Source organism: Passer domesticus, chromosome 12, assembly GCF_036417665.1.
Source record: "Passer domesticus isolate bPasDom1 chromosome 12, bPasDom1.hap1, whole genome shotgun sequence".
NCBI lineage: Eukaryota > Metazoa > Chordata > Aves > Passeriformes > Passeridae > Passer > Passer domesticus.
The window spans coordinates 20,195,357-20,213,665 of record NC_087485.1 but is presented as its reverse complement, the minus strand read 5'-3'; the positions used below and the strand labels follow the sequence as shown (position 1 = coordinate 20,213,665).

The window sequence follows — 18,309 nt, the reverse complement described above, 5'->3', positions numbered from 1 at the left end:
GGAAGGAAAATTAACACTCAAGGACAAGAAATTGGTTGTGTTTTGGACTGCACAAGTGATGATATAAAATGGTCTGTCTGACACACAGCCCAAAGCAGCTTCACCCTGATCCAGGCAGTGGAACTAAGGCAAGGTAACCAGCTGAAAGTTAACTTTGCATGCAGATTATGAAGAAAAACGTTTGATCCTAATTCTTCCATTTACCTCTCTATCCTCTGCCCCCAGTTTGGACTTAGAGGAGAAAATTGTAATTTTATCACAAGTTTTCTGAGGAAAAAAAATGTTTTCTCTGAAATATATATTTTGTATATAATAAAGTGATGTTATATCTGTACCATCTTAGAAGAGTTATAGCTGTAGAACAGCTGTCAGATTTCATCTGAATGACCCTGCCAAAGCCTTACATGCTTTCTTGCATGCTGTACCTGAGAGGTTTCATAAATTTCTGAATTATTACATTCTTCTTGTGTTTTGCCTGTCTCCCTTGTGCCACCCCTGGCCTGTGCTCTAGGAAAAAGAAAAATAAAAAGCTCCTTAAAAGGGGTCCTAAAGCATGAAAACCCCCCAGCAGTAGGGAATACAAGTAGATTCCAGAGAAGTATCATAGCAGAGCCTGGAAATAAGGGGAAAGCTGCTCAGTCAGTGCCCAGTTATTTTTGGTCTGAAATATGGGTATTGCTGCCCCAGCAGCTTTGAGATTCATTCAGCAGCAAACAGGGGAGGCCTCACGGGGCTGGGAGGAAGAAAGTTCATTGTTTGTGCATGTCAGGCTGAGAACTCACTCACGGGGAAGTGATTCACAGGAAAGGCTGGATGGGTGCCCTGGAGATTTGGGTTCCATTCTTGTCTCTGTCACAGCCCCTTGAGCAGCTCCTTAGGCAAGACTCGACCCTGATGCCTCAGGACTTCAGCTTTTATGTTTTTCATCTATTTGTAATACTGCAGTTCTTTAGTGTGGAACTCTAAACTCCACACACAGTGTGAGCTGCTGCTTTCCCCTTTTGGGCAGACACAACAATTCCTCTCCAGGCCTGGAATCAAGGACACCTCACTGCCTCAGGCCCCAAGAGATGGAAACAAAAGAGTTGGAGCAGCAAACTTGGGGTAAATGACTTCATTAGCTGAAGCTGTAATTGGGAGATTAACCCCCAATGTGCAGATGGACCAAACTTACAAAAGTGTGCAAACCTGTGACCCATGGTCCATTTTGGGTGTAGGCCCTGGGGGAGGGCTCTGTCTGCCTGAAATGTGCCTGAAGGGCCTTCCATAAATAGAACTGTTTTTCATTCCCTTCATTCTGTCTGGTAGTTTTTAGGTAGTCCCAAAAAGACATCAGCCCTGCCTGGAAATGGCAGCAATATTTTCCATCCTCTGCATTCCTGCAGCACATCCGTAAGGATAGGGAGGGCTCCCAGCCCCAGCACCTGCCAGGGCCATCTCCTGCTCCCACCTGGGGCTCCAGGGGCAGTGCAGAACAGTCCCTGAGCACCCAGAGCTGCTGGGACATCCCCAGAGCATCCCCCAGCACCCTCATCCCCAGACAAACCCTGCAGGCAGCAGCTCAGCTTACCCAGCTCTGGAAATCCAACCAGCACGTTGGTGCATATAAAGTTGTATTTCCCAGTCATGAGTGCTCTCACTGACCTCATCCCTTTTGATAAAATTCCTGAGGTCCTGGAGGAACACTCAAGCAGTGGACTGGCTGTGAAGAGCCTCTGTGTCTGCAAGTGAGCAGAGCTGAGTTAACCCTGAAGAATATGAATTACCTTCCCATGTCGTGTCCTCGTTAGTCAGGCTCACTAAATATGATTCTCAATAATACAATGAAAATTGGAAAGAGCATAAATAGATTGGATTTCACATGAGGCTGAGCACCAGAAGAGTTGCACTATTAATCTGATTCCGCAAAAATGTGAATTTGGAGCTGACACCCCGCATCCATCGGTCAAAAGCAGCAGCCATTCATCACTGTAAGCAATGGCAGCTGAGCTCCAGGTTCAAATACAGGCAGAACTCCCTGGAAAAGTGTTTATTCTGTGCTGAGAATGGCGATTGGCACAAAAGGAAAGCTGTTTAAAGAAATACACACGCAGGATATGAAATACATATACCATACAGATATACAAATACAGATACCAGGATCTTCAGGATCAATGCAGAACATATGGAATACAGGAACACAGCACATTTATTCAGGAGGGGTCTTGCTGCATCAACCACAGGTCCAGCTAAATGTTTTTAACAAAAAAAAAAACACCCTAAGGAAAGAATAATAAAATGTAATATGAATATAGTAAATATAATAAAATTAATCCTGACCTCATCTTCTACTAACTACCCTTGTTTTCTCCTATCTTGTGGTCTAAAAATTAGATTGGACCTTATAAATTTATTAATTGCTATTTGAAAAGACATTTTAAGCCTCTTAACCTGAGTGCAAAAGAGCACTAAAAGTATCCTTCAAACTTCAGGAAGAGATGACTTTGTAGATATGAAAGGTTCTAAAATTACATTCTGTCACAGAGCTCATATAAATCTAGATAGAACTACCATATTTCAAGACTTAAAGAAGGGTGTAATTCCATTTTAAGCACAGAAAATACATGTTGATATTTTCATATCTCACACATCCAGGTGTGTGTGGATCTTTACCATGCTCAAGATATTTTTCCCCTACAGGGCTGATTTTTCAGTGCATGCTACATGCTCATCAGCATGTTTAAAATCACAAATAATAACAATAATAATAATAAAATTCCTCCGTTGGAAGTCTGTTCAAACGTTCAACAAGCTCTGGGGTCATTTAATGCAATGTGTACATACAACTAAAGAGCATTATTTGCATTTTAGAGTAAAAGCATTCTAAGAGGATTCCTCAGCTTTCAGTTACACAATAGATTTAATGTCCTGTCTATCCATAGGATGTGTTAGGAAATTTTACAGATATCACTGCAAATGAACTGCAAAGAAACACAGGAAAAGGCAAACAGCTGAAGGGGGCTGCTACATTATAGATTTATTTATGTTGTAGGGTTGTTTTTTTTTTCTGTTTGAATTATACAAAGTGAAACCAAATGTTTTGGAAAATTTCAAACTCCACAAAAACAATGTAATGTTACCTTCACATTCCAGTTCTGAATGGAAATGAGTTTTGGAAAACCTGAAAAATCTCTATAAGGTAGAATTTCAGGTCTCCACAGAGCTCTGCCAACCTATATGTTTGTTCCAATACATGACATGTAACTGGCACTTTGCTGTGTTTCTCTTGCAAAAACTTAAAACTATTTTTTGGCAACCGAACTTATTGAAGGTTGGTAAGATGTAGATTTGAGCCCTGAGGCACCTTTTTGCATAGGTGTTGTTTCCAGGTTGCTTTTGGTTTGGGTTTTGTTGGGGATTGGTCGGCATTTTTTGCAAACACCATATATTGTAAATATCATATAATCACCAGCTTCTAAATATTAGCAGTATTTGCTTTAATTTCCCTTTAGGTCTGTTCAGAAATTATAAATTAAACTGATCTATCCCACAGGAGTCCTAAAATCTAACAAAAACCTCCTTCAGAAGCCCCTGTTCACAGGAGAGTGACACAGAGATCCTAAGTAAATTTAATTTACAGAAACCCTTTATGAGCCAATTTCTCAATGTTAAAGCTAAGAAAATGGTGAGGAGGAATTTTAAAACTCTAGTTTGTGTTTTAGGTTTAAAATATCCCCTTAAAAGAAGGGGTCAGGAGAAAAAAGAGGGAATTTTTGTGAGCAAAGAGTGGCTGCAGCTGCTCAAAACTGGCGAATGAGCAGGATGGAGATTTCCCTTCCCTCTTGCTCCTTCACTCACATTCCTTGTCACCTCTGTGGGTGTCAAACATGGTCCAAGCATCCAATCTCACTGAAATTCAGAAAAAAATTCAAACTTATGGAGAGAGAATCTGGGATTTTATTTATTGTATTTTCAAAGCCCAGGGAAAGCACAGTTGGGGGGGAAACACTTGGAAAAATTCCCAATACCATACCTAGGACAATTCCTAGAACAGTGTGATCAGCAGTTCAGTCAGAAGCTGAAAATTGATTTGGCAACAAAATGTCTTGTGAAGAACAGACCAGAAAGCTCAACCATCCTTCTTTGCTCCCACAAATTCCACATCCAGAAAGCTCAACGATCCCTCTTTGCTCCCACAAATTCCACATCCCAGCTCTTGCCCTAAACACAAGCACTTCCCAACACTCCCAGGTTTTACATCACACAGAGAAAAAATTGCAGATGCAAAAATTTCTTAGTAATGAGAAATTATCTCCATAAATACAGTGGTGAAACAAGAGAAAAGCTGGAGTTTTGTCAGCCTGGACAAGTGAAAGGATTTGATTTCTGTGTTCAGGTTTTATTGATGGGGAAAACCCACAAGAGCCTCTTATTGCAAGGTTTAATGCTATTTCAGATGCAATTTATTATGGGATGCTTTATGCTTAGTTTTTCTGTAGTTCAAGATCAGACATTATCTGGAGTGTATCACTACCCAGCTTTGATACCATCTTTACTTTCAATGCTGTGCTGTTTAATGTTTGTTTTGTCTTGATTTTAAGTGATCATGTAGGAATGCAACTTTTTATTAACTTCATATGTACTTTGGATTAGAAAAAAAAATACAAACATTATATTGCATTCTGGGAATTAGGATAATACTAAGAAAATTTTTCGTTTACATATAATAGTATATTTAGTTGAAATATAATAGTAATGAAACTTTTTTATTAAAAATTGCTGTGATGGAAAGTTTCACTTGAAGTTGTTTCAGAAATTCCAGGAAAGCAAGGCTCCCAATTGTTCTACATCAACCAGTCAAAATGAGACAAATAAATCTGTGAAAATCCCCAGTTTGGTGTCCAAGCAGGGCTCCCCCTCAGCAGAACATCCCCAGCCCTGCCCTGTTCCCTGAGCAATTTGTGCAGCTTATCATGAATTAGAGCCACTAAGTGAATAAAATGCCTCCTTTATTTGTTCATCATGGTCAGGCAACTTCTTCTGTAAGGAATCTTCACAAAAAAAGGGAAACTAGAATTTTATTTCTGAAGGAAAATTCAGGAGAAAATAGTAAAGGGGGGGACACACCAAGACAGAAACCCAAATTCAACCACAAAAAAACCCCATGTTTTGAGGAACCACCACACGAAAAGGGCTCCCCAACACTCCTAAGCCTTTTAGCTCCTCATTCCAATGATATGATGGCTGTTGAGAACCTAATTTTAAATTCTGTGTGCATGTATATGGGATGGAAATGAGAAAGCTCTTGTTTAAAGGAGGTGCAACAATGAACTACAAACAATTAACATTTTTTTACAACTGATTGAAATTTATAAGATCAAAAGTACATGAAAGAAGCTACTAGAAACTTAGAAACTAAGAGAAAGTGTAATTTCCAGCAGGTTTGTAGTGCAGCAACATTAAATTAACAGATTTAAGGTTGGATTAGTCACAACATGCAGCCCAAAAGAGCCAAGTGTGCAGCCCAAAAGGTTACTTCACATTGCTGTAAAATAAAGGGGGGGAAATAATTTTAAAAATCCCATTCATTAAGTTATATCTCCCTGAGGCTTTTCTCTTTCAAACCAAACATTGCAATCAGTGATTAATCAGCTGCAAGGCAGAGAACTCACCTAACTAAAGCTGTGCCTAAGATGTACCAGTGTGGGGATCAGCCCTTGCTGGGATGATAAAAATCTGACCCATGGGGGACAGAAAAAAATGCCTGGATATTGGCAACCTCCTGCCAGGCTGCACTTATCACTGAAACTGTGACTCCATGGCAGTGTGACTGGGAACAGAGACCTTCCTGCTTCCCTTCATTCCCTCTGCCTGCTCCAGGGGTACAAACCAGGCACAGGATGCCAGGCAGAGAGGGCAGCTCCCCCAGAAATCCCAGAGCTCCAGCTTCACTTCTGCCCCCCTGCACGCCCCTGCTCCAGGGTGCAGGCTCTGTGTCCCACACAGGACACCAGAGCTCACCAGGGTGGCACTTCCTGGCACAGGGGCAGTGCCCTCAGCCCTGTGTGTGGTGGTGAGCGGGGCTGTCACACTGTCTGTCCCATCCCAGCCATCCCCAGCAGGAGACAGGAATGCCTGCCAGGCTCTGCCCAGTGGCCCTGACACTGCCAACTCCTACGAGCACCGATTCCAGAATAAAACTTCCAGCTGTGCCATGCTACAGGAAAGGTCACATTTCACAAACAAAGTCTCATATTTCACAAACAACGCTGTTCTAACTGAGAATGAGCCTGGGCATGCTGAGGATTCCCCTCTGCTCAGCCACCACCCTGCAAACAGCAGCAAAAAGGACGTGCCAGCCCCAAGTCTCAGAGCTGCAGCGTTTCACAAAAGGGAGCTGGAGGCAGGAGGGATCATTTGGTGCCACAGAGCCAGCACATCACCCTTCCCATCGAGAAGGAAGAGAATTAAACACTTGTTAAGCATAGAGAGGTCAAATAGAAATGTGCATTTTCAGACTGCAATCATCCCTGACCTTTGCTGCTCGTGCGAGACTTCAGGAAAGAACATTTTCTATACAATATTGATAAGGCACGCCTTGCAAAAGCTCAGAAAAGCTCAGGAATACAAGGCCAATTATTAAGGATAAGTCCAGTCAGGAGAGGGGAGGTTTTTCTGAGAGCTGCAGCAGGTCTGGGAACTCTTGTGTGTTCTGCAATGCAATGGCCAGCTGCAGCTCAGCTACTCCCTCATCACCTCACTGAAGGGAAAAATAGAGCACAATGCAAAATGGAAATATTCCTACTAGCAAATACAGGAAATAAACCCCACAGACCCGTGGAGTGCCAGAGCTGTACAGCAAATACACACAAAAAAGCACCTTGTGCCAGGGAAGTCACTCACACTGTCCAGTTGTCCAGCCTGGAAACTTCTGCAGGAGAGCCTTGGCTGTCATTATCTGTGTCAGCATGCCAGGCAAAGAACTTGCTATTTTCCACCACTTCTGGAGATTAGCCTTTTTTTTCTTTGAGTGTTCCACTAATTGTTTTTTCCTCACTTGCATCAGCAGGAGACCCAATTATAGCTCCAGCTTCAATTTGCAATAACCTCCTTTTTAAATAGTGTGAGTCACCTTTTCACCTTTTATTACAGAGATAGCACCAAGGTCTGATAGAGAAATAGTGCAAATCCTAAACTCGATTTCTCAGAAATGGGATTTTATAATTGTTGGTCACTTCCCTTGATTTAATTTAAATCACATTTACATCCTAATAGGACTTAGAAGAAATTATTTCACAGACACAGTTTTCCATATGTAGCTCTAGTCTTCTAAGACCATTTAAACTCTCTCCTATTTTTACTGATTAAAATATTATTTTTTCCCCTCTCCAGAAGCACCAGCATCACTGAATCTATTGTCACTCACGGAAAGTAATTTTGTTTAATACCTAAGTAGGCCATCTATCCTTGGGCAGGCAGGCTGCTAACCTTGAGAGCTGCTGTGGGAGGTGACTGATGTGCACTGGGTGCACAGAGAGGAACAAACTGCAGCAGGATTTAGTTGGAGGAAACTCCCAAGACACTATTAATTACGATTTCAAAAAGACAGCTCTCACTTCCACCTGGCAAATGCAATTATGCTATAGAAGGGGAGTTCAGCAAAACAAACAACAGCTCAGACCAGCAGCTGACAGAGCGACGTGCACTGTCTGCTTTAAATATGTTTGGGGAGCACAGCAGTAAATCAAAGCCAAGAGCTCATTCATTTTGGGAACCTGAGCCACCAGGACACAGAGCAGTTGCACTTGGAAAACAATCCTATAATCAGTCAAAGGCATAAAAACCATTTTAAAATAGGTTCTGTAAGCTGAATCTTGGAGAGAGCTGTTAACAATAATTAATATATTGAAAAAAGGGTTTTGCAAGCTTTGAAGGAAAATGAGCCTCACTGAACCCCACTCAGCACAAACTGTTTTGACTCAGGATAAACCCCTCACTGTCCTCATCAGAGAAAAGCAAGAGATAGGACTGAAATTTTAGGATGCCAGAGGGACTAGCAGGACAGCAGCCTTGCTTTTCAGGGGGTAAAGCACTGAAATAATGGCAGAGGCTGGAAGGTCACTGCTAGGGCTGGCATCCCTTCACTGAGGTAAAACAGATTTTTACTTGCAGAGAATTTGGCTCTAAAATGAAGGAGTAATTTCTTAAAGCTGTGCATATTTTTAAATAAATGATGAAAAGCACCAAGATGGTTCAACACTGGGATTTAGGTTTTCTTACAAAAGGCAGAAGTGACCCTGGTGCTTCCCTCTTGTGACTTTGACTGAATAATCTTGATTCTTCTCGCAGCAAGCCAGATTCCAGGATCAAGGGAGCAGCCAGAGACTGTTCACAGAGGCAGAGCTGTCAGTCAGGCTCTGCATTCCCCTCCCAGGGGCTGGGACCCTTCCTGCATTCAGCATTCTCATCCCCAGAAGCACCTTCTGCTGCCTCCCTTCCCCAGGCCACCAAGCCCTGTCCTGCCTGCTGCAGCTCCCTTGGGACAGGAGGCCAGGGCACTTTCTGATCTTTGCCTCCTCACAGTCACAGCTTAATTTCAGCAGTAAAACAGCAGCCATGAGTGAGTATTTTAAAGTATTTTAGAAGAGGAAAAGCAGTACTTCAAACTAAAAACACAAACCCTAAACTCTAAAATCCACAGCAGGAATTTACATAAGGCACACACACAAGCCAAGCATCCAGGAATCCACCCATGCTCCCTGATTTAGCTGGAAAGAAATGAAGCATCTGCCCTGCCACACACTCCAAATTAGTAGTGACAGGTCTGTAGGAGGGCAAATAATCCTGTAGACTGTGCATCAAAGCACTTCATCATCAGAGCCACACCAGGAGTACAACCCATACATACTGAGTCTGCTCCAAAGAAAGATTGGTTTAACTCTATTTATTGCAACATCCTAATATAAGCTTAAAGCATTTCAGCATTGAGAATGGCACTGGAGGCAGGGTGTGCTTTCCAAAGCACCCTGCTCCCTAGCACCTGCCTGGATTGCTCCTTCTACTGCAGGCCAGAGTAGTGCAAAACGCACCAGGGCAAGGTCTGTAAACCTCAGAGTTCTCATCACTGACAGGCAGCAGCCCCCAGCAGTTTGCAGGCTCATGGAAACAACAGTTTCAGGCTCCTGCTGACTCAGGAGCTCTGGGAACCTCCCTGCATTTTCCTCAGGGGCAGCCAAGTACACAAGCAGCTTTTGATTTAACTGCTCTGCTCTGCTTGTTTTGCTCCCTTTAAAGAGTACATTTTTGTGTTACACAGAGTTAAATTAATTATTGGAATTCTGTATTTCTTGTGACTGAAATGCCCATACTGGCTGTGGCATCTGAGAGCCTTACATAAGATTTGGGAGCATGGTATGTAGAAATCAGCTTATGTGCATGGCAAACCAAGATAGATGGCAAAATTCAACCTGAAAAAAAACCCCAAATATCACTTTCACTGCCAGTATAATTCATAAATAACACTTACCAGATGCTGATACGAGGACAGAAGGGTCAGGGATCACCTGGAATGGCCACAGGAGCCAGGGATCACCAGGACTGGTCACAGATGCCATCAGTGATCTGGGGTGGCCACAGGTGCCGGGGGTCACCAGGAACGTGGTACCAGGGTGTCCTTTTTTCAGGATACCTCCTCAGAGGCACCAGCTCAAGCTGTGATTTTGTTCTTACAGCAATACTAAATTATTTTAAGGATCAGCACACCTGAGACTCTGCTATGGGAAACCTGGAGCAGAGGAAAAGCTGGTGTGAGTGTGGGGAAGCAGCTGTGGAGGGGCCTCTGTCCCAGCTCAGGTGCTGCCAGGGCCCCCTTGGAGTGGGTCCTGCATGGTCAGGATGGGAATTTTCCTTTGTCCTGCTTCTATTACAAACTCAAACAATGGTAAAGAAACTGCTACACATGGGGAAAGTCGAATTTTATTTAGGCCAAGCTATCAGCCATTAACATCAATTTCACATAAATTGGTGAATCCCTTCCCCTACCCCTCACCTGCAGGCTGTCCATGCAGTGACTGAGTTCCCAGTCAGAGGCACGTTCCAGGTGGCTCCTGCTCCTCCCTTCAGCCCCAGGATCACCCATACCAGCCTGGGGGTGCCTGTGTGCCAGGGTCTCTGGGTCGGGATTGAAGGCACTCGAGACTCTACTTCATGTTTGGACTCAGGCGTTTATTATTTCTTATCAGTAAAACAGCCCCACAACCATGAGTTCTGCAGTCTTTCATTAGCAAAGACAAAATGGCCAACTGTCTCCTGTTACAAGGTCTTTTAAGAATAAACTATCCAATTAAGAAATTATACCTAGATTATTTTCTCTTTTAACCCAATAACAGATCCCTTGAAGCCCACAATGTGGACTTTTCTGTCCAATTACAAAACATCACCCAAACCCACAAAGAAGTAGGAAAAAGAAGGTAAAGAAGAACAACCTGCCTCCACCCTAAAACCTCCAGCTTGCTTCATATTTATTTCTATATTCTAAACCCCCAAACTCTTAAGTTTTCCACCCTGTGATATTACACACTTTTAACCAACTACACACCCATAATCCCAGTACTGTCATTCAATTTCGGAAGCCTTCTCCACAGCCTCAGGTGAATTACAGTGTTCTCTTGAGAGTGTGTGCCTTTAAGCACAGAAAGTTTAAAATTCTCAGCATCCAGGGTTCCAACAGGTGTGTGGTTACTCACAGGAGACACAGCACTGCTGGCAGCCAGTTAAAACTCCCTCTTTGGCCAAACCCTGCATTTGTGGAGAAGAGACAGCCCTGTCCTGCAGTGTTGTAGCAGAACAGTGAAACCCCAGCATGAAACGCCAGCACCAGCCCCTCCTCAAAGGCAGTTTCCACAGCTCTAACGCCTGGAGCAAAAAAACTTGGCCATCAGGGAATCACACACCAGGGGTGACCTTCCCAAGGTAGTGACAGCATTGTGGCACATACAACAAATAGATGAAAAGAGGTGGAAAATCTGCTGAGCCTAAGAAAATACTGCCTGTGCTGGGGAATGGCTGATAGCTCTGGGTGGGCTGGGGAGCCAGGTAAATTTAGGGGATTTAATCTGGGATTAATTTTTGACTTGTAGGAGAAGCAAATTTCCAAGGAATTCCATCCATGAGCTGCTTCAGAACCAGTGTGTCTGTGTTGGGCTCCACTTCCAAAGCTCTCTGGGCTGTTTGTCATTTCAGCTCCCCCTCGGGGGCCCATGATCTCAGGAGAGCTCTCCAGGAGGCTCTGGGCTGTGCAGTGCTCCTGGTGCTCCACTTGAGCAGTCTGGGAAGGGTAAAGGTGTGGGCAAAGGCAGAGCTCCCTGTGCACACTGAGGGTGGCTGTGTGAGGGCTCTGCTTTCCTCTGGGGCACAGAGGGACACTGCTGTCCCCAAACCTCACAGACATCCCCCCACAGCCCTTGCCAGCTGCTTCCCAATGAGAGGGACTTGCTGGAACCCAGAAAGTGCCAGCAGGCCAAGTCCTCCTCAGTTTTGTCCTTGCTGGACCAGTGGAGCTCCATGGCATCCCCAGGCTTATTTCAGAGCCTCTCCGGGGTGTCTGTGCCCCCAGAGGCCCAGCCCAGCAGCAGGCAGGAGCTGCCAGACACACACACAGCATCCAAACCAAACCCAGGCACGGGAGCTGGAATCCTGCCCACAGCGCTGTCATTCTTGGCTTCTTTATCTCGGATCTAGCAGGTGTGCAGTGCTCTGTTTGGGTATTTTAACAGGTGGAAAATGTCATCTTGTCATGAGAGATTGGATGTAAAGCGCTCCCGTGCTCCGTTGCAGTGGTTTCTATATCTCATTCTCATCACCAGGAGATGGAATAGCTTGTTCCAGTCCCTGACCCAGAATTTAGTTTGTCAGCTCTTGGCAAACACATTTCAGTCTTGCACCCCACAAATATGTAAAAATATCGAGCGCATTGTGTTGTTAATAACATGGTTGGAAGTCATTCACGGCAATTAAACTTGCATTACAATGAAATCTCTTTGACCACAATGATGGTCCTGCTATGCCATTTTATGACTGCACACTGAAAGGTACAATTAAATGTATGCAAGAACATGCACTGAGCTTTACTCGCTTGTTTTAAGTGCTTTTAAGCATTGTCTTTTGGAAACATAAACTGGCATAAAAATATGTTATATAAAGATTTCACACCAAAAATTTCTTTATTTTCTTTGTTTATATTTCTCAACCAATATGCCCAGTTAATTTGCAATACTAGATATTTTATCTAGCAGATATTTTGGCAGGAAATTTTTTTCTGTGATTTCCCAATTGAGAGAATCAATGAAATGTTAGTAGTCTCAGAATAGTATCTCTGAATTCAGCCGCTCAGCCAGCAATGCTGCTTTGCAAGTATTATTTACCATTCTGATGGGTTTGTCTTCATAATCTACTTTCTTCCCTTAAAGTATCATTGCCCATGCTAGCAAAAAGCAGGAAATTGCAAAAACCTTAGCCAGCAAGATTTGGAGACCAAAACTTCTTTCAAGTGACAAAATAAAGAAAACTATTCATTTCATCAAACCTAATCCCAAGCCTTTCTTTCCAATAGTTCTGGATGTAGAAACTTCTGTCTAATGCACACTTGAGAAAGAGGCAAAAGTAACTTAATGAAGACCTAAACCTGTGGTTTTTTGTATGTGCTGGAATTCTAATTAATTTTTAACCCCACATTCTAAAGATTAATTCAAACTAAAATAAGCAGAGGCAAGGAATCCTGGAATGATGGAGGAGCTATTGCAGAAAATCAAACCTTTGGCATGTTTGGTCACAGTGGATCAAAGGCTGGGTGTTATTTATAGAGGGCAGTCATATCCAACTGGAAAAGTGAACCTAACCCTGCAAAAACTCTGCTTGGAAGGGGAAACTGAGGCAGAGATGGGAGGGTCTAAGATGCTGTGGTTATTAGTTATTGCCACCAAACAGATTTATTGTCCCACAAGGCTTCTCATGGCGCAGTGTTGGTCCCTTGCCACGACAGGGAAGGGCTCAGGGTCCCTGGGGGTGACGAGGGCACTGAGCCAGGGTGCAGCTTCCAGGGAAGCCCCCCTTACAGCAGAGCAGCCACCTGGTGTCCCACCACTCCCAGCTAAATGGTCCCTTTTTATTCCTAACTGCATTAATTATGCAGCCTTGCCTTGCAGGCAGCTTTAGTTAGTCATTAAAGCCCACTGGTAGGAATCATAAGGTTGGATTATCTCTTAACTCTTTCAAAGCTTCATTGTGGTTTTTTTCCTAATCTTCTGCACCACTGGAATGGTTCTTTTGCTGCCTCTCACAAGGGATCTGGCAGATAACTGATGGATTATTGAAATCACTTTCTGAAAACTCTCCAGGCACCTCTCTGCATCTGGAGATGTCTAAATGCATTTAAAAGCTGGCCTGAAATTCCTCCAAGCATGGCTAGAGAAGTGCTACAGAGGTGCAAAGTATTATCTCAGTGATTAAGTATACATGTTTCCTTGGATACAAGTCAAGCTAAATCATGCTTTTTGCTATATGCTAATAGGCTTCTGCAAATTAATTAATGAAGGAATTGGGCATACTAAGAGAATTACATGAATGATGCCTGCCTGAAGTTTTTTAACTTCATTTGCTTGAAAATTTGAAAGTGGGCAAGAAATGTCAGGTTGTGTGTCTGAGTCTTTCTATTGCATCACACCAAAAAAATTTAAAAAAATTTTAAAAAATTAAAAAGCCTTTTTTTTTTCATGTGCAGAAACAAGCAGTCACCAGAGAGCTTTTCAGTATTCCATGTTATTCCTGTTGCTAAGGAAACTTTCCTTCATCTGTGCTCAGTAAAGTATCCTAAAAATTCCTGCACAGAAGGATGGCATTACAGATCAGTGTCAGAAAACTCAGCTGACAATTAACCAGAAAACCAGCCACTGGGAAGATTTACCAGGACAGTTCCTGACTTCTCTTGTAAAGCCCAGGGTGATTTGCAGCAGGGAGGAGCCTGGGGAAACCACAGCCAGTCTGTATGATTAATCGTGTCCCTACAGAATTCCCCTCAATAAGCAAAATAGGAAAAAACAAGAATCAAACCAAACGTTTGGCTTGGGTTTTGTTGGCACTGCGACCCTGTTCACTCTTCACTGTGCTCTCTAAAAGACAAAGTAAAAAATCCCCCTCACAGAGAGACCAGGAGATGTTCTCTACCATAATCTCTATTTGAGAGAGAGAGTTTAAATAAAAAGAGCTGCAAATAAAGAAATGCCTGAGATCTCTGTTGGCTGCAGCAGTTTTCACTGTGCTGTATGTGTTCATTTCCAGGCCATCACCAGTGGCTTTAACACCACTGCTCACAAAACAAGGAGCCACTGCTGAGGGAGGGAGCAGAGGTGTCTCCTGCAGCAACAACAGGTGAGAGTGTGCCATCCAGCTTCTGCTGTGGAATTTCTTCTTCTTTCCCAGCAGATTCATTGTCCAAGCCTGGAAATCCAGGCCAGCAGCTGCCCTTGTTCTGCCCTTTGATAAAAATCAAATACTACAAAAACACTGTGTGTCCTGGGGCAGTTTGGAATCCTGGTTTGGTCACATTCTATGACACAGTAAGGAAGAGGGGTTCAGTGCTCCTCTCTTCCTCCATGCCAAAAGTCTGCTGACCTCCAAAGTGTCTGGCTGACTCCCTTTTCCAACAAACTTTCACCACTGATAACAGTGGAGAAGAGTGCAAGAAATGGGGCTCACACCCTTTCCAGAGGAGCAGCTCCAGCAATCTCTGGTTGGGGACATTAAACCTCTTGCTTTACCCTGTCCACTCTGTCTCACACTAATGACCTTAGCTCTGTGCTTTTGTCTGATTGCTTTTGGAGGCCATTTGCACCATTGCCTGGAGCTAAAATATGCATATTTTTGGTCCCAGTAGTGCTGCTCTCTTAGAAAATGTAACTCAGGAGTCAGTAGACCAAGCTTGCATTTCATGCACTTCTGTATGGGGAAAATGAGGAAAAGGGCAGACTGAGAGACCCCTTCCCTCCCCTGCAGGGATCAGTGGCTGCCTCACACTGCGATGGCACTCACAGCATTCACCTGGAAAATGCTGGCTCCTGGAAAGATGAACTTTGTGTGCTTTACCCCCCTGGCCCTACTCCTGCTCTGCTCTCTGAGGATTTCTGGGCACACTCACCATCTTGGGCAGAAAATCTATTCCCAGAACAAGTTTTTGTTTTCCTTTGAAGCCATTTATTTTGGCATGCAATTCCCACCTGTTCTGGAACAGAGATGGCTGCAAGTTCCAGCAGAGATGGAGTTCCCTTCTCCCCTTACTCACCCCTGTACCCCAGCAGCTTTCCTCCCAGGCGATGGACAACTCCTCTGGATGCAGAACCCTCTTCCACCTTCAGATCCAGATAGAGACTCAGCTGATACAAGTTAGGAAAAATGCTTGTTTTCCTGTGCCATGCTTCCAGTGGCATATTTCCTGAAGGGGTTTTTCTCTTTCAGATAAGGGATTTCAAGAATATGAGTTTCCTATTCAAACTTCTTTTTTTTTTTTCAGAATCCCAGGGTCTTGTGTGATTATATAGAGCTACTGAAATATACACACACACACACACACACACATATATATATATATATATATATATATAATATGGATATTTCATTAACATCAGCATTTATTCCCTGTCTTACAGATAAATCACCAAGTCCAGTCCACTTCCAGGCCAGTTTCCTCTTCTGATTATTACAATCTTTTCTGGTTTTCCTCAACAACGTACTCAGTAGGAATTCTGTGTGTATGACTTCAAGCCATAAAATCTTCTTTCTCATTCCTTCTTCGTCTCCTGGATGAAAATGCACAAAACAATCTGAACATCTGCAGGAGCTGTGTGTGACCTCCCATCCTGATGCTCCTCCTCTGGAACCTGCCCTAACAAGCCTTGTGCTCTGATGGATGAAACTGAAACAATTCCCTCTTCCCAACAAATTGAGACCCTCAAAGGGATCCCATCTCTTTTCAGATGGCCCAGGTTTTGCTCACAAAACCTTGGCTTTCATCTTGGCTAGCAGTAATTCCAAAGGAAGGAAAACACCAAAGTATTGTGGTCTGTCTGGAATATGAAAGACACTTTCTGCAGCTTCTTTGATGTCTCATGAAAGAAAACTGAAAGAATACAAATGCAATATCATTAAAACATGTTACTAATCCTGCAGGAATGGAGAGGCTTGAGCATTAGAAATTTTTGCTCAATGCTACTTCAAACTATGATTTGTAATCTATTAAGGAGACTGTCATGAGTAATGGCTTGCAATGTGACAATGAATTTTAAACTTTCTCAAGTGAAATATGGATGACAATTTTTTTTACACCATTTGGAAATAACTTCAAGTAGCAGTTGCTGGTTAGAGAACAAAAAGCCAAATGGCATGGTTTAGATACACAGAAAATGGAAGATAATGATGCATGAAATAAATGGAAAAGAATTGAGGAAAACCCTGGAAAGAGGAAGGGCAGAAGAGTTTGACCCACCAGTGAGCCTGGTTCTATTTCTATGGAAATGAGCTCATTACTGCTAATTTTTTTTTTAAGCTCCTACTTGATTCGTGAAGTGCTGTTTGAATTTCGATAAGGGCTTCATGAATCACTGAAAAAAAACCATTTGAACAAAATATCCAGAGTCAAATGATTACCAATCCCATAGATTAATCAGCTGTCTGAGCACTCCATACAGCAGAGCAGCACCAGGAGAGCCAGCTTTTCCCCTGGCACCGCCAGTCCATAGTGCTCCATCCTGCAAAGAAGAGGGATTGTCTTTCTGAAATCCAATGCTGGATGGTTACTCCATCCAAGAGCCTGCACTAAAAAGAAAAGATGTCTTTGATGTTTTTTCCCCCTGCTATTTCCATGTTTGTTCTGTTTTAAAAATCAGCATCCCAAGCATTGGGCCTGGAATTGCCTCTCATCCCTGAGAAGCAGGAGGCTCTGTGGTGCCGCCACGTGTGTCACCCCTCAGCATTGGCTGGGACACCCCAGGGTGCAGGGAACTGCTCCAGCCCAGAGCACGGCCTCCTCCTAAACCTCCAGCATGCTGAAATAAAAATCCAATGAAGCAGTGGATTTAAATAGCATGTAAGCTTTATTTATTTTATAAAGCCATAAATTTATAAGGCTGTCTTTGGACGTGAGCAGAGCCTGCCTGTGACAGCTGGATTTTTAACTGAACAGCACTGATCAACTTTGTGTGTTATGAATACAGCATCTACACCCCTTATTAATTCTCCAAACACTTCAAAAAGAATGCCCTGGGCAGGTTCTGTGACTCACTGCTAATTTGCCTTGTACTAATTTTCAAGGTGTGCAGAGGTCACTGCTTCCTCCAGCTTGCAGCTTGTAAGATTGCACACGTGAGGAATTACACCAAACACAGCTCAGCCTTCTGCCTCAGTACTTTGTGCCTCTTGCCAAAACCTTTCCATTTTGGAAGTGACTCAGCAGATTGTACTTTAGCCATGGTAAGGAGAGCATTAACCAGTCCTCACTGGAGATGCACAGGGCAGGGTATCCCACAGATCCCTTCACCACTCCCAGGCCTCTGCTCTGCTCAACTCCAAGGGCTTAAATTCACATTGGAAGTGCAATTACCAAAGCCAGGCTGGAGAGGGCTTGGAGCAGCCTGGTCTGGTGGAAGGTGTCCCTGCCCATGGCAGGGGGTGGGACTGGATCCCTTCCAACCCAAACTATAATGGATTCTTAGAATTATTTGGATTTTTTTTTTTTAAATATTATCTAGAGAAGGATGGACATACAGCCCCACCAATGTACAGTTATGACAGACCTTAGATAATTTTCATTTTAAGACCAACAAGAGGTTGAGAGATAAATTTCATTATAATTTACATGAGGAACTACAGTGGTACAAATAAGTGGTACAACATTTGGCATATATGACTCTACAGAATTGGTACAGACTTATACTGATTTCAATTTTCTAGAATGCAGAATTAATTTGGGAAGAAGGTTATAAAGCACTTTGCTATTCAGTTGATAACATTATTAATAATGCAAAGATAGTATTTCTGTTCTGGATGTTCCCATACATTCAGGCAGGACTTTGTGAGACACCAAAGCTGCTTTGTGAAAACTTCCAAGGCTTTCTTTTTGCATCTCACATTTCTACACTTCTCAGAGCACCAGGAGAAGAAAGGAATCAGCATTTGAAGAAAAACAAAGACAGAGGATTGATGTGGAAAAGGGAGATCTCCAAAGCTGTTTCTCTGCTGTGAAGTCCCCTGGCACAGCTGTGGGGGTGACTGCAGCTCTGCAGT

At 43.2% G+C, this 18,309-nt stretch overlaps 1 long non-coding RNA gene across 2 annotated transcripts; it reads left to right on the top strand.

The window, feature by feature from the left end:
* Positions 1-17,082, top strand: LOC135279608 (uncharacterized). Of its 2 annotated transcripts, none has more exons than XR_010346838.1 (3): positions 1-133; positions 14,314-14,403; positions 15,678-17,082. It is a non-coding gene; the product is annotated as an uncharacterized LOC135279608 (long non-coding RNA). The 2 variants fall into 2 exon arrangements; XR_010346837.1 differs by lacking the exon at positions 1-133 and adding an exon at positions 850-1,104.
* The last annotated feature ends 1,227 nt before the right edge of the window (positions 17,083-18,309 follow it).